Source organism: Hippopotamus amphibius, chromosome X, assembly GCF_030028045.1.
Source record: "Hippopotamus amphibius kiboko isolate mHipAmp2 chromosome X, mHipAmp2.hap2, whole genome shotgun sequence".
NCBI classification, from domain to species: Eukaryota; Metazoa; Chordata; class Mammalia; order Artiodactyla; family Hippopotamidae; genus Hippopotamus; species Hippopotamus amphibius.
Window position 1 is genome coordinate 135,141,704 of NC_080203.1, and position 14,742 is coordinate 135,156,445.

Here is a 14,742-nt window from a genome sequence, read left to right on the forward strand (position 1 = left end):
CCAACCGAAGACCAGCCTCTGAGCATCAGATTCTTTTTTTCCTCCACCTCCTCTCGTCCCTTCTTCATTCCCTTTCTCCTGACCTCCAGGACACAGTTGACACAGCTGAAACATGTTATCTGAACAGACTCCAATAGCTCAGACCTGCTTGCATTGCTTCAAAAAATCACGGGCAAAGCTTGGAAATTAGTGCCTCCAAGAAAGCAATTAAATTATTAGGTGAAGCCCCCTCTCCCCCCGCTCACAGTTTGGGGTTTTATCATTTTCTCAGCTGCACAGGTCACAGGACTAATCTTCCATCTGTAGATGCAGAAGCTCAAGTTCTAAATTTCTTTCTTTTTATATATTTATTAATTTATTTATTTACTTTGGGTCTTTGTTGTGGCAGGCGGGCTCCTTAGATGTGGCTTGCCAGCTTCTTAGTTGTGGCATGTCAACTCTTTGTTGTGGCATGCATGTGGGATCTAGTTCCCTGACCGGGGATCAAACCCGGGCCCCCTGTGTTGGGAGCACGGAGTCTTATCCACGGCGCCACCAGGGATGTCCCTCAGATGCTAAATTTCGACCATGTGGTACACAGTACTGTCTAGGACATCCCAGAAGGGAAACAGAACCTCCGAGAGTCATCCAACACTGTTGTTCGGGAAACTTTTCTATCCCAGATGAATATCCTTTCATTATGAGTGTGAACCAAAAATCCAATTATGAGCTCGTTTAATAATCCCTTCATAAAATAATAATAATAATAATAATAATCCCATCATAGTGCTTAGAAAAGAACCACAAGACCTGCTAAGGCAGTGGTTTTCAAAGTGGGTTCTTGGACCACCAGCACCAGCACAGCCTATGAACTTGTTCCAAATGCAAATCCCCGAGCCACGTGCAAACCCAGAGACCCACCGAATCAAAAACCGTGTGTCCACAGGCGCTGGGTGTACTTCTGGCCCACGCTGAAGTTCCGGAAGCACTGCATTCGCTGTCACTTTCTCGTAAGTAGGTTCATCTCACATTTGGTGTCTGGTTTCTGGAATCGCCTTGATGTTCAAGCACAGCAGAAACCTCAATGGCCAGAAGCCGTTCCCGAGATAATGACTCAGACATCCGTGTGTCTAATGAGAAGACACAAAACAGACAGCTGGAGGGGACCAAGTGCTCAGGCGAAGAGAGATGAGCTCTTCCAGAACACTGGGACGGAACCAACTGCCTCTCGAGCATAAAGCATCACCTTGAGAATGAGGTGTTTGCCTTGAACTTGTCTGTGAGGCGGTTTGGGGTGGGAGGGTTGTCCGATGTGGTGGTGGGGGTGAACTTCTTTGCACCTTTCCAGCCCAGGTTCGCTGATGGTACCTGTCGCCTGGCTTACTCTGAGACCTCATCTGGTGTGCTTCTCCTAACTTTACGTGGGGGGACAGTCCCTCATTTTAAACAGAGGTGGGTCTAGCCCCAAGGGAGATAAAATCTGGGTCTCAAAGACACATCTGTACTCTGACGTCCACTTCAGTATTACTCACAACAGCCACGATCCGGAAACACTCTAAGTGTCTGTTGATGGATGAAATTATGGTGTATAAATATATATATATAAATACATTTATAAATACAAATAAGTATATATGGAGTATATATAAATACATATAAATACAAATAAATATATATATACACTAAACCTAAAAATAGAGCTACCATATGATCCAGCAATCCCACTCCTGGGCATATAGTCAAACAAAACTCTAATTCAAAAGGACACATGCACCCCAATGTTCATTGCAGCACTGTTTACAATAGCCAGGACATGGAAGCCACCTAAATGTCCATCAACAGATGAATGGATGAAGAAGATGCGCTACAGATACACAATGGAATATTACTCAGCCATAAGAAAAAATGAAATCATGCCATTTGCAGCCACGTAGATGGACCTGGAGATGATCCTACTAAGTGAAGTCAGGCAGACAGAGAAAGGCAAATATCGTATCACATCACTTCTAGGCAGAGTCTAAAAAAAAATGATCCAAACGAACTTATTCACAAAACAGAAACAGACTCACAGGCTTACATAACGAACTTATGGTTACCAGGGGCAACGACTGAAGCGGGGAGGAGAGGGACAGATTGGGAGTTCCGGACTGACATCTGTATTTAAAATAAAATGCCTTTCCGTAAAAAAAAAAGTTATCACAAGAAAAAAAATTGTAGCTATGTATGGGGACAGATGTTCACTAGAGTTATGCTGGTGATCACTTCATAATAAATACACGTAACAAATAAATTAAAAAGACAAAAACAAACCAAACGAGAGGCAAACATCCGTGTGAAAAGGGGGTCTAACCGCCTTTGCTGGCTATCACCCACCCTCCAGATCTACTGCGACCCAGTTAACTTCCTCCATCCTGATCCAAGGTCCCAGAGAGCGACTTGGATGGATAACACGAGATTACCTTACCCTCTGGTGTCCAGTGAATCAGAGGGGTGGGGTGGGTACCACAGCAGAAGAGAGGAGGGAGAGAAAAGGGGGAGGCTGACCACATCCACCCCCAACCCCCATCCCCTATCCCCGCCAGGTGCCCCTTCCCACAAAGCCCTCTAAGCCCCAAGATTCTGGTAACTTTTTCCCCTCCTGCTCCTTCAAGACCCAGAGTTTTGCTTTCTTGTCTGGAGTTTCCCTGTGTCCGTCCCACACTTTTTTTTTTTTTTTTTTTGGCTATCTTGGGTCTTCGTTGCTGCATGCAGGCTTCAGTGGTTGTGGCACATGGGTTCAGTAGTTGTGGCGCACGGGCTTCGTTGCTCCCCAGCATGTAGGATCTTCCCGGACCAGGGATGGAACCCATGTCCCCTGCATTGGCAGGTGGATTCTTAACCACTGCGCCACCAGATAAGTCTTGGGACTTCAAACTTTTCAACCAGGGGAAGGGCACCTAGGAAAACTATCACTGTATTAAGAGAGATTTAAGACTTGAGAAACTGATACAAATGTGAGCAGCCCAAGCATTTTGCCTCTTTAAAGTGGTTTCGTAGGAAAGCTCCTACGTAAAGAGGCTGATTTGGGAAACGAAGCCTGCGTATTGATAAAAGCAAGGGATATCCTAGTTATTTTCCGCTGCAATGAACACTAAAATGACTCGATCTTTACGTTATGCTGACCATCTTTCACAGCATTTAACCATTGCATTATGACAGTGTCTCATTCCAGCTATGTACATGTGGGAAGTATTGGGGGGGAAAAGGTGAATATCTATTCAAGCATTACATACAAAGAGTGATCATTTTTAATCGCAAAAGCCAGGGGCACACGAGGGTTCTGTCTGAAACGCAGCACGTTTATCAAACAGAGAAATCTTGGCAAATGTTTTTTTGTAAAAAAACCAGAGAATAAATACTTTGGGCTTTGTGAGCCGTAGAAATTCTTTGAAAATATCCAGCTCTCTTGTGGCAGCAAGAAACAGCCACAGATGGTACCTATGTGCAAGTAAATGTATGTGGCTGTGTTCCAATAAAACTTTATTTATAAAAACAGACCACGGGCCAAATGTGGCCCACAGTCCGTAGCCTGCTGACACTTGAAATGGAGCAACGTGGCCATTTCTAAGAGCTTACAGAGAGCTTGCAGCTGATATGTGATACCACGGAAACTCACTTAGAGCATCCTTTTCCCAAATACTCTGTTAAATTTTCCATTTCACTTTTCAAAGCAGGTATCTCGGCCTCTGTCCCAGAGCTGGACCATAATTCTATTTAAATTCTTAATGAGGGAGGTTCTGGAGACCCCCAGGGATGAGCGTTGCTGTGCTCTTTGGCTTCTGCATTAGTGACCACAGCCTCTCAGGAGCGTTCCCAGGACAATGCCCTGGTCATTACCAGCAACTGAAATTCCAGCTCTGAGCATTTCCTACAGAGCGATTAAAGTCAAACCCATCAAAGGGAATTTTGTCTGCGCTTGGACTCTGCTTCTTAAAATACATACAAAAAGAATGGGAATATGTACCTATATAACTCAATCACTTTGCTGTACACCAGAAACTAACACAACATTGTAAATCACCTATACTCCAGTATAAAAATTAAAATTAAATTTAAAAAATACACCCAAAATCCGAACCAACACAGAGAGCTCACCTAACCAGACCCTTGGAAATTCCAAGATTCGGTAACTGTCTGATTCTCCTGCTCTGATTTGCATCAGTCTTTTTTTTTTTTTCTTTTTCTATAATGAAGCCATTATTGAAGGACGTCTTTAAAAGACAAAGAAAAAAGAAAAGGATTAGTTTCGGATTACAGACAAAGCTTTAATGCTACGGTAAGAGGAGAAATTGCAAATGCACAAATGGACAGCCCATCTCAGCTCCATTAAAGGAATCAGCCATGACAAGCATCTCTCTGGCTTCTGCTGAAAGCAATTCCATCAGCGCAGCCCACCCGCTGCCTCTCCCAGCCTGGAGTGATAGCTCTGAAGGGGGTGACTCTGCCTTGCAACAGCTCTTGGGCTGCTCTTACAGCTCTCTGTTCTAGAACCTTGGATCTTCTTCCCTTTCTTTTTCTTTTGGCTGTGTTGGGTCTTCGTTGCTGCGCCCGGGCTTTCTCTAGTTGTAGTGAGCAGGAGCTACTCCTCATTGCGGTGCACGGGCTTCTCGCTGTGGTGGCTTCTCTTGCTGCGGAGCACGGGCTCTAGGCATGCAGGCTTCAATAGTTGCATCACGTGGGCTCCGTAGTTGTGGCACACGGGCTTAGTTGCTCCACGGCATGTGGGATCTTCCTGGATCACAGACCAAACCCATGTCCCCTGCACTGGGAGCTGGATTCCTAACCACTGTGCCACCAGGGAAGTCCCTAGAACCTTGGATTTTAACTGTCAAGGTCTCCGGTACCAAAGAAGTCACTACCTGTCCCCTTTCTACGACTGTCACCCCAAACAGATAAATCTTTTTGACAGGTCTCTTTCACCCCTTAACCCCCCACATGTATACCTAAGGCTTGGCAGACCAGAGAGGGCAGAAAATCCAATCAAGTAACAGCCTCCTAGTGAGAGTATGAGGCCAACTTTACTGACAAATCCCCTTTAAAAAAAATAGTACATAGCTGTGCACTTTCCTGGTGGCACAGTGGTTAAGAATCCGCCTGCCAATGCAGGGGACACGGGTTCCATCCCTGGGTCTGGAAGATCCCACATGCCTCGGAGCAACAAAGCCCATGCGCCACAACTACTGAGCCCATGCACTGCAACTACTGAAGCCCGCTAGGCTAGAACCTGTGCTCCACAAGAGAAGCCACTGCAATGAGAAGCCTGCCTGCCGCAATGAAGAGTAGCCCCCACTCACCACAACTAGAGAAATCCCACGCACAGCAACAAAGACCCAATGCAGCCAATAAATAAATAAATAAATTTATTTTTTAAAAAAAGAAATAGTACACGGCCTCCATTCATTAATTTTCTCATGCAACTGATAATTGTTCGAGTGAGTACTGAGAACACAGCAGTGCATTAAACACAAAGAAGTAGAACCCAGACAACCTAATGCACCGAAGTTCAGATAAGAACTGACTTTCGGACGTTCCCTTTGTCTTTGTCTGTGGTGTTGAGCATCTTTTTTGATTTTTCCATTTTTTTATACTTTGGTCACACTGCACACCTTGCGGGATCTCAGGTCCCTCACCAGGGATGGAACCCCGGGCCACAGCACTGACAGTGCCACATCCTAACCACGAGGCCACCATGGAACACCTACAGCATCTTTTTTATAAACGAGAAACTTCAGAACGATTAAACATGGATTCAAATGAGCCAGCACACGGAAACACATACATACACACTCACACTGGAAAACATGTGTGTGAGTCTGGGTATAAAACACGTATTCTTTTATCTGTGTAGACACAAACAGAACACATCCATATGCATTATTTTACGTGCGTACACATGTAAAATACATATATACACACAAAGGAGGGTGTGTGCACATGTGAAGCCATGTATACAAGGACTTGTATTTATATAGATATTTTTATCATTGATTCAGATACATATATATGTTTATAATGCCTATATGTAGCACATATAAATATATTAAAGAATGTTTGTAAGAATATGTATAAATACAGAGAGAGGAGACTGACTGAATCTAAATCAGCAGTATTTAGATAGATATAAACAGAGAGAGATTAGATACAGAAATTTATAATAATAGAAGATAGGTAGATAAATAGATATAGTAGATACATGATAAATGGGGACATAGGTGGATAGATAGATAGATACATAGATACATAGATACAGATGGATGATAGATAGATGATAGATGATAGATAGATGATAGATAGATACATAGAAGGATGGATGGATAGATAGATAGATAGATAGATGATCGATAGATGATAGATATAGATGATAAGTGGATGGATGGATAGATGGATGGACGGACAGATGACAGACATAGTAGACAGGTGATAAATGAAGGGATTGATACATACATACGTACATACATACACAGATGTATCAATAGAGAGAATCTCTCCCACAGAGGCCAGCTTCCTCAGCCTCAGCACTACTGACATTTAGGGCTGGCTTGTGCTGTTCTCCGTGAAGGCCGCCATCCTGCACACTGTGAGAGGTTGAGCCGCATGGCTGGTCTCCACCTGCAGGAGGACAATAGCCCCTCCTGTACGGTTGTGACCTCCAGGCATTGCCAAGCATCCTCTAGAGACAAAGGCATCTAGACTTGGCCGTAGAACAAGGGAGTCCCTGGGACCCACGGGCATCTGGTCCTGTTCTCCAAGGCTCAGTGGTCCCCACACACTTGGCCACCGATGTTTTGTGCGGTTATAGGACGCGTCCTGACAGCCGTCTCTCTGGACTCCCTGTCCCTGTGAGGTTGACCCCACCACCCTGCTTGGCATTGGCAACCGAGGCAGAAGAGGCTGCAGCCCTCTCCGGAGGACCGGAAACTAGCCAGGATGACAATCTTAAACTCATCTCGCTGCAGAAGACTTGCTCTCTCCGCTTTGCCATTTTCCTCTCCAGGATGAGCTGTCCTTTGGTCCGTGGCGCTCTGGCCCCTACAGAGACTGGTGCTGCAAAGAGGAGAACATCTCCCAGGGGGCCAGGCACCTTCAGCGCAGCCATCTGTTCCTCGCCCGGGGTCTAGTTTACTCGCAGCTCCCGTCTGCCCTGCGGTGCTCAGACGTGCTTGGCAGAGAGAGGATACGTGTGTCGCCTCCATTCCCGCCTCACGGCACAGGTGGTGAAGGAAAAGCTAGTCGGAGAGCCTGAGGCCCCCGGTGGGGGGATGGATGTGAGCCCATGGCCGGGTCACGGGGCCGAACAGACGGCCTCAGGATGGGGTGGAAGGCGCTGCAGCGTCTCTGGGAAACTTGGGGCCAGGAGCACCATCTGGCCTTGGCCGGACCGTGCAGCTCACCAGCCCCTGACGTCAGCCACGAGGGCCAGCAGCTCCTGTGTAGCCTGGACCGGGGACGGGAGGCCTGGGTCGGCAGTGGACAGCGCCCGGCAACCCGGCCCCGTGCGTGCAGCACTTCCCGGAAGGTACATCCCCCTCCGCAGAGCCTGGGTGTCACTCAGCGGTGCAAGATGCGGGGAAAGTCACAAAGACGGCATTTTCCTGCGGGGATGGTGTCAGCTCTGACACTGGACCCCGATCACGGCCTTGGACGAACTCTAATTCCCTCCTGCATCTGGCGTCACTCTCCGATAAGCACACGCACGCGGACACACACCCCACAGCACCTGCCTCCCGGAACATCACGGGGTCTGCGTTTTCTCCGCACATCCGAGCAGGGTGTGAACAAAGGAGAGACACCAACACGCCAGCAGGTCCCAGCCGTCGGTCCTGCAGGGTCTCCGCTCAGCAGACCAGCAGCAGGAGGACCTGGGCTGGCCTGAATCTCCCCCCAGGACGACACCCCGTCTCCATCCCCGCTTCCAGGACTGTACCTGAACCTGGTCCTCCCGTCCCTGCAAGAAAGCTCCTCTTCTGGGAGTTTCTCTCTTGTGAACACCAATTGCATGTAGTCACTCCTGCTCTGAAATCGCTCCACAGCGACGTTACACGCAATCGTGGAAGTCCCTCTTCAGTCTTCTTGGCTTTTCTTTCTTCGGTGAAATTACAAGGAAAGAGGCCAGGAAACGTGCCAGCTAGCTATCAGAAAGGCACGGGCTCTGAGGTTGGAAAGATGCTGTAGAGGGGCTTCCCAGGGGGCGCCGTGGTTAAGAATCCGCCTGCCAATGCAGGGGACACGCGTCTGAGCCCTGGTCCGGGAAGATCCCACATGCCGCGGAGCCACGAAACCGGTGCACCACAACGACGGAGCCTGCGCTCTAGAGCCCGAGAGCCACAACTACTGAGCCTGTGTGCCCCAACTACTGAAACCTGCATGCCTAGAGCCTGTTCACTGCAACAAGAGAAGCCACTGCACTGAGAAGCCCACGCGCCACAAGAAAGAGTAGCCCCCGCTCGCCGCAACTAGAGAAAGCCTGTGCACAGCAACAGAGACCAAACACAGCCAAAAAAAAAAAAGAGAGAGAGAGAGAGACACTGCAGAGACAGGTCAGGGCAGGATGTAAGCTTGACTCTCATTTCTCCAAAAAAAACCTCCCTGAAATGAAAATATGGAAGTACAAAAATCCTGCACAGTGAAAAAAAAGCTTGTGGGTGGAGTGGGGAGATTACCAACACTAAAAACGTCAACTGTTTTCTGAGAGAAAGAGGAAGTGAGGACATGAAATCTGAAGTCTCAAGCAAGCGTGGTGACTTTTTTTTTCTATGCTCAGTGTTATAAAACTTTGAAGCACACGCGGAATATGTATGCAAATATACTTGTCAACATATTACATGTTAGTAGTGTTTATTTTCTCCTGTTTAGTAAATAAAATAAATAGGAATAGAAGTTATCATATTTTTCCATACCCAAATACATTGTGTTTCTTCCTCACTGGGGGAGTGCGCACTCTTCTTTTTAAACCACTAATTTATTTTTGTTTTAAATAAAACAATTTTTTTGTGGTTCGTTGGCAGATTTTGTATTTTTTTAATTTATTTTATTGGAGTCTAGTTGATTTACAGTGTGGTGTTAGTTTCAGGTGTACAGCAAAGAGACTCAGTTATTCATATATGTATATCCACTCTTTTTTAGATTCTTTTCCCATATAGACCATTACAGAGTATTGAGTAGAGTTGCCTGTGCTCTACAGTAGGTCCTTATGAGTTATCTATTTTACACATGGCAGTGTGTATATGTCAGTCCCAGTCTCCCAATTTATCCCCCACTGTTTCCTCCTTGGTAACCATAATTTTGTTTTCTACCTCTGTGATTCTATTTCTCTTTTGTAAATAAATCCATTTGTACCCTTATTTTTAGATTCCGCATATAAGTGACATCATAGGATATTTGTCTTTCTCTGTCTGACTTACTTCACGCAGTATGACAATCTCTAGGTCCATCCATGGTGCTGCAAAGGGCATCATTTCATTCCTTTTTATGGCTGAGGAATATCCCATTGTGTATCTGCACCGCATCTTCTTTACCCACTCCTCTGTCGATGGACACTTAGGTTGCTTCCATGTCTTGGCTATTGTGAACAGTGCCGCTATGAACATTGGAGTGCGTGTGTCTTTTCAAATTATGGTTTTCTCCGGATATATGTCCAGGGGTGGGATTGCTGGGTCATATGGTAGCTCTCTTGTTAGTTTTTTAAGGGACCTAATTACTTTAAACAACTAATCTAGAAGAGTCTGTGAGGGGAGAGAGAAGGCAGCAACCCATTGGCACCTTGAAGACCGTCTTGGCAGTGGCCAAGAAGCAGATTATGTAAATCCCCAAAACATCCTCAGCCTCAGGGACTCCTGCCAACGGAAGAGCCCAAGTACGGTGACACCTTACTTTCTCAGACCCAAAAGTCGGGCACTAAATACCTGCAATCTGTACTGTCTTGCAAGGCTTATACCTCTCTCTCCAAGCAAACATGTTCCCTCTCTAGTTTTGAGCACTGTACAGATATCCAAGGGGAATATCTCAGTGGTTGTTCTCGACACCTTGTGCTGCCGGCATCCGTAAAGGAACGTGAGCTGGAACCTACCCGACATCCCTTCTGGGAACTCAGGCAATGACCTCCCCGACAGGGGAACCCACCAGATCGGCTGCTGAGAACCACGTGACTTTTATCAGTTGACTTGATCTAAATGATCGATTCTTTATTTTTAATTTTATTTATTTATTGGCTATGTTGGGTCCTTGTTGATGCACACGGACTTCCTCTAGTTGTGGCGAGCGGGGCTACCCTTTGTTGCGGTGCACGGGCTTCTCAGTGCAGCGGCTTCTTTTGTTGTGGACCAGAGGCTCTAGGAACTCGGGCTTCAGTAGTTGTGGCACACGGGCTCAGTAGTTGTGGTGCACGGGCTTAGTTGCTCCGCAGCATGTGGGATCTTCCTGGACCAGGGCTCAAACCCATGTCTCCTGCATTGGCAGGCAGATTCCTAACCACTGCGCCACCAGGGAAGCCCAAAATTATCGATTCTTATAGTCCATCCCTGTCCCCATGATTCTCGGGGTTGTGGATGTACCCCTTAAATTTGTGATTTCAACCAGGTCTCCCCAAGTGTGGCTGCTTGTCTATAGTAAGGGTGTCTACATGCTGATCTTAATCATACTATACTTGTGTGCCAATAAGCTACAGAACAAATTTGTTTGAGGGACTTCCTGATGGTCCAGTGGTTAGGACTCCATGCTTTTACTGCCAAGTGCCCGAGTTCGATTCCTGGTCAGGGAACTAAGATCCCACAAGCCGTGGGGCACAGCCAAGAAAACAAACAAAAAAACAAACAAAAAAAATTGAATCTGAGTTCAATATCTTTGTGTGAGCTGGAAAGATGACCAAAAGACTGTGAGATTGAAGTGTTGCTAAGATTACCTAATCAACATCGAGACCTCAACAGATAACCCCATCTGGCAATTTCTCTATCCTTATAAGCGAGTATTTAACACAAATATGTATCAGGTATATGATATCCTTTTTTGCCATCTATACACTGAGTACCAGCTAAAGAAACGGTCATGATCTTGTAACTCATCGATGGGTACTGGTTCCAAAAAGAAATTGAGGGACGTCCCTGGTGGCACAGGGGTTAAGAATCCACCTGCCAATGCAGGGGACACGGGTTCAAGCCCTGGTCCTGGAAGATCCCACATGTCGTGGAGCAACTAAGCCCGTGGGCCACAACTCCTGAGCCTGCGCTCTAGGGCCCGTGAACCACAACTACTGAGCCCACGTGCCACAACTACTGAATCTCATGTGCCTAGAGCCGGTGCTCCACAGCAAGAGAAGCCACCGCACTGAGAAGCCCGTGCACCTCAACGAAGAGTAGCTCCCGTTCTCCGCAACTAGGGAAAGCCCACTTGCAGCAAAGAAGACCCAACACAGCCGATTGTTTAATTAACTAATTTTTTTTAAAAAGACAGAAAGAAGATTAGCAGTTGCCAGAGGCTGCAGGATGGGGGATGGGGAGTGAGTGCAAGGATGTCTTCCTTGCGGGGGGAAGAAACTGCTTTGGCACTCTACAGAGGGGATGGTGGTACCACGTCGTGAGCTTACTAAACGCCAGGGACTGTACACGTCACAGTGATTAATAACAAATGATGTGAAAGTCACTCCCACTTTTAAAAAAAAAGAAAAGAGAAAAGAAAAAGGAACGGCATTCGACATCCTTGCCTTGTGCACAACCGTGACCAAAAGAAGCGGGTATGAAACACAAATCCGTTCAACTGTCTGCTTGAGCAAATGTATCCTGACTTCTTGCGTGAGTCACCTGTAATTTCCATATATTGTAGGCAGGTGGCAGCCCCACCAACAGACCCTGAAACAGCGGGGCTTGTACAACAGCCAGAACGTCCATCTGCCACGTTGGCAGAGACACCCCCAGCGGACAAAGAGCCCAGGGTCTGGCTGAGTGAGGGGGCGTGTCCCAGCTCTACAAATGCAGGGAGATGAATGAAAACAGGCTGTGGCAGATGCTTAATTTTATAGTCTCCCTCTTTGGAGAATAATGGGGAAATATTCATTGGAGTATAGTTACGCCACTGATGTACCACGACGGGACCAAGTAATTCCATTTGACTTCCCGATTGGTATAGACTGAAAATGGAAAACCATCAAAACACAAAGCCACAGAGAGAGTCAAAGATCAGGGGTGGCCTGGGTCTTGGGGAGGGAGGGATTGAAGGACAGCGAGATGATTCTGTATGATACCATGACGGTAGATGGAGGTCACCATCCGTGTGTCAGAACCCACAGGAAATACACTGCAAAGAGTGACCCTTAATGTAAACTATAGATTTCAGTTGATAATAATGTAGCTATATTGGCTCATCAACTATAACAAACGAACCACATGATTGCAAGATGTTAAAAACATGAGATATTAGAGAGAACAGACTTGCGGTTGCCAAGAGGGAGGGGGTGGGGGAGAGATGGATTGGGAGTTTGGGGTTAGCAGATACAAACTGTTCTATATACAAGAGATAAAAAACAAGGTCCTGCTGTAGAGCACAGGGAACTATATTCAATATCCTGTGATAAACCATCATATATAAAATATAAAATATGTATATAAAAATGTATATATATATATATACACACAGACATGTATAACTGAATCACTTTGCTATACAGCAGAAACTGACACAACATTGTAAATCAACTCTACTCCAATGAAATAAATTTTGAAAAATATGGGATAGTGAGTGGGAGGAAAGAGGGTGTATAGGAACCCTCTGTACTTTCTACTCCATTTTTCTATAAACCTGAAACTCCGTTGAAAAATAAAGTCTGTTAGATTTTAAAAATAGAATAAAGCGTATAAGTAAAGATAAAACCAAATCAGGGACTTCCTAGGTGGCCCAGTGGTTAAGAATCCGCCTGCCAATGCAGGAGACACGGGTTCAAGCCCTGGTCCGGGAAGATCCCACATGCCTCGGAGCAACTAAGCCCATGGGCCATAACTACTGCGCCCACACACCACAACTACTGAAGCCTGTGCGCCTAGAGCCCGTGCTCCCCAACAAGGGAAGCCACCGCAACGAGAAGCCCATGCACCACAAAGAAGAGTAGCCCCCGCTCACCACAACTAGAGAAAGCCCACACGCAGCAACAAAGAGCCAATGCAGCCAATCAATCCATCGATGAACAAATTTATAAAAATAAAAGATGAAATGAAATCAAATAAACCCCTTGCTCTGCAAATTTAAATTCTAAGTTACCTCCTCCATTTACCAACATATTGGTTTATCACAAGAGAAAAAACATGTGGCTCTCTTGTAGCGATGGCAGAAGTTAACTAGAGTTATTGTGAGATCAGGTCTCAGGATATACACATATCAAGTCCTCATGTCGGACACCTGAAGCTAATATAATATTATATGTCAATTATACCTCAGTAAAGAAGAAAAACACATTGGATGCTCAGAAGTTTGTGGGCAATATCAAAATGAACTGACATCCCTAAAGGAGACATCTCTTAGCAAATGTATTAATCAGGGTTCTGCAAATGTTGGTGTTTCTCAACTTCATCCACCACTTCATTTCTATAAAGTCTCCATGGACTTTAAAAGAAAATGTGCTTAGCACACAATGTCCTTCCATTTCATAACTGCATACTGTGTGGTGTTTTCTAAGTTTTAAAAAAAAGATCTTTTAGATTATTTTCTTCTGAGAATGACAAAATCTTTTGATAAACCAGAGTATTTATCTAGAATGTTTGGAAGCTCCTCAGCCACTGTTCTTTATTTCCACACACAAGCCAAATGATTAAATTGGGAAAACAGCCAGAGCTTAATTACAAAAAACACTCAGGGTCGCTTACCCAAAGTAGATTTATTTATGTTAGATGGTGAAACTTCTTAAAAACAGAAAAGCACCAAGCAGCTCACAAGATCTGAGTAACGGTGCACTCGGTCAGCTGTGGCGTGATCGCGTTTGGTATTACTGAATATTTTCATGACTCTTCATGCAAATGGAGGGATAAGTTATTTCCAGTATTCTTTTCCCATATCTACCAAAAATGATGCCAAATTCCACAACACCCAGCGAAACAGGATTGGTTTGTGTTAGGTGTCACACGGAACTATTAACAATATATGAAATAGTAATAAATGTTATCATTAAATTTATTTATAAATCTGAATGAAATTACTACTGACTATTTACTCATGCCTAAACCTAAGAAGTTTTCCTTATTATTATTAAGCCATGTACCCAACGTAAAATTCATCATTATTATTCAGTGTACAAACCACAAGGAAACCTGTTCTGATTGCTGCTGTTAAGCAGTGCTTATTATTGGTTCGTTGCTAAACACCAAACATTATAAGAAGCTCTGTGCACGAAATATCGGGCGCTGGTTTCACGACAATCACTGAGTTCGTTACGCAGGCAGAGCCAGAATCCAACCCCAGGGTGGTTGGATTTGAAGGCCAGTTTTCCTAACCTTGACAGTCTGATGAAAACATAAACATTCAATTTTTAAAATGCTGCTATTTATAACCACAACTACCTTTGAAGAAGAGGGACTCCCCTTAAATAGAAATCTTGGCATTCTTCTGGGTCTTATGAGGGACTGGATAGCAAGGGGGGGTTTCAGAATTAGTGGAGAAGAATTTCAGAGAGCCACAGGACATTTACAAAGAGGATGTGTCAGCTGAGAGGAAAAGTGTGTGCGTTTCTCCACCGTAAACTATTTCCAC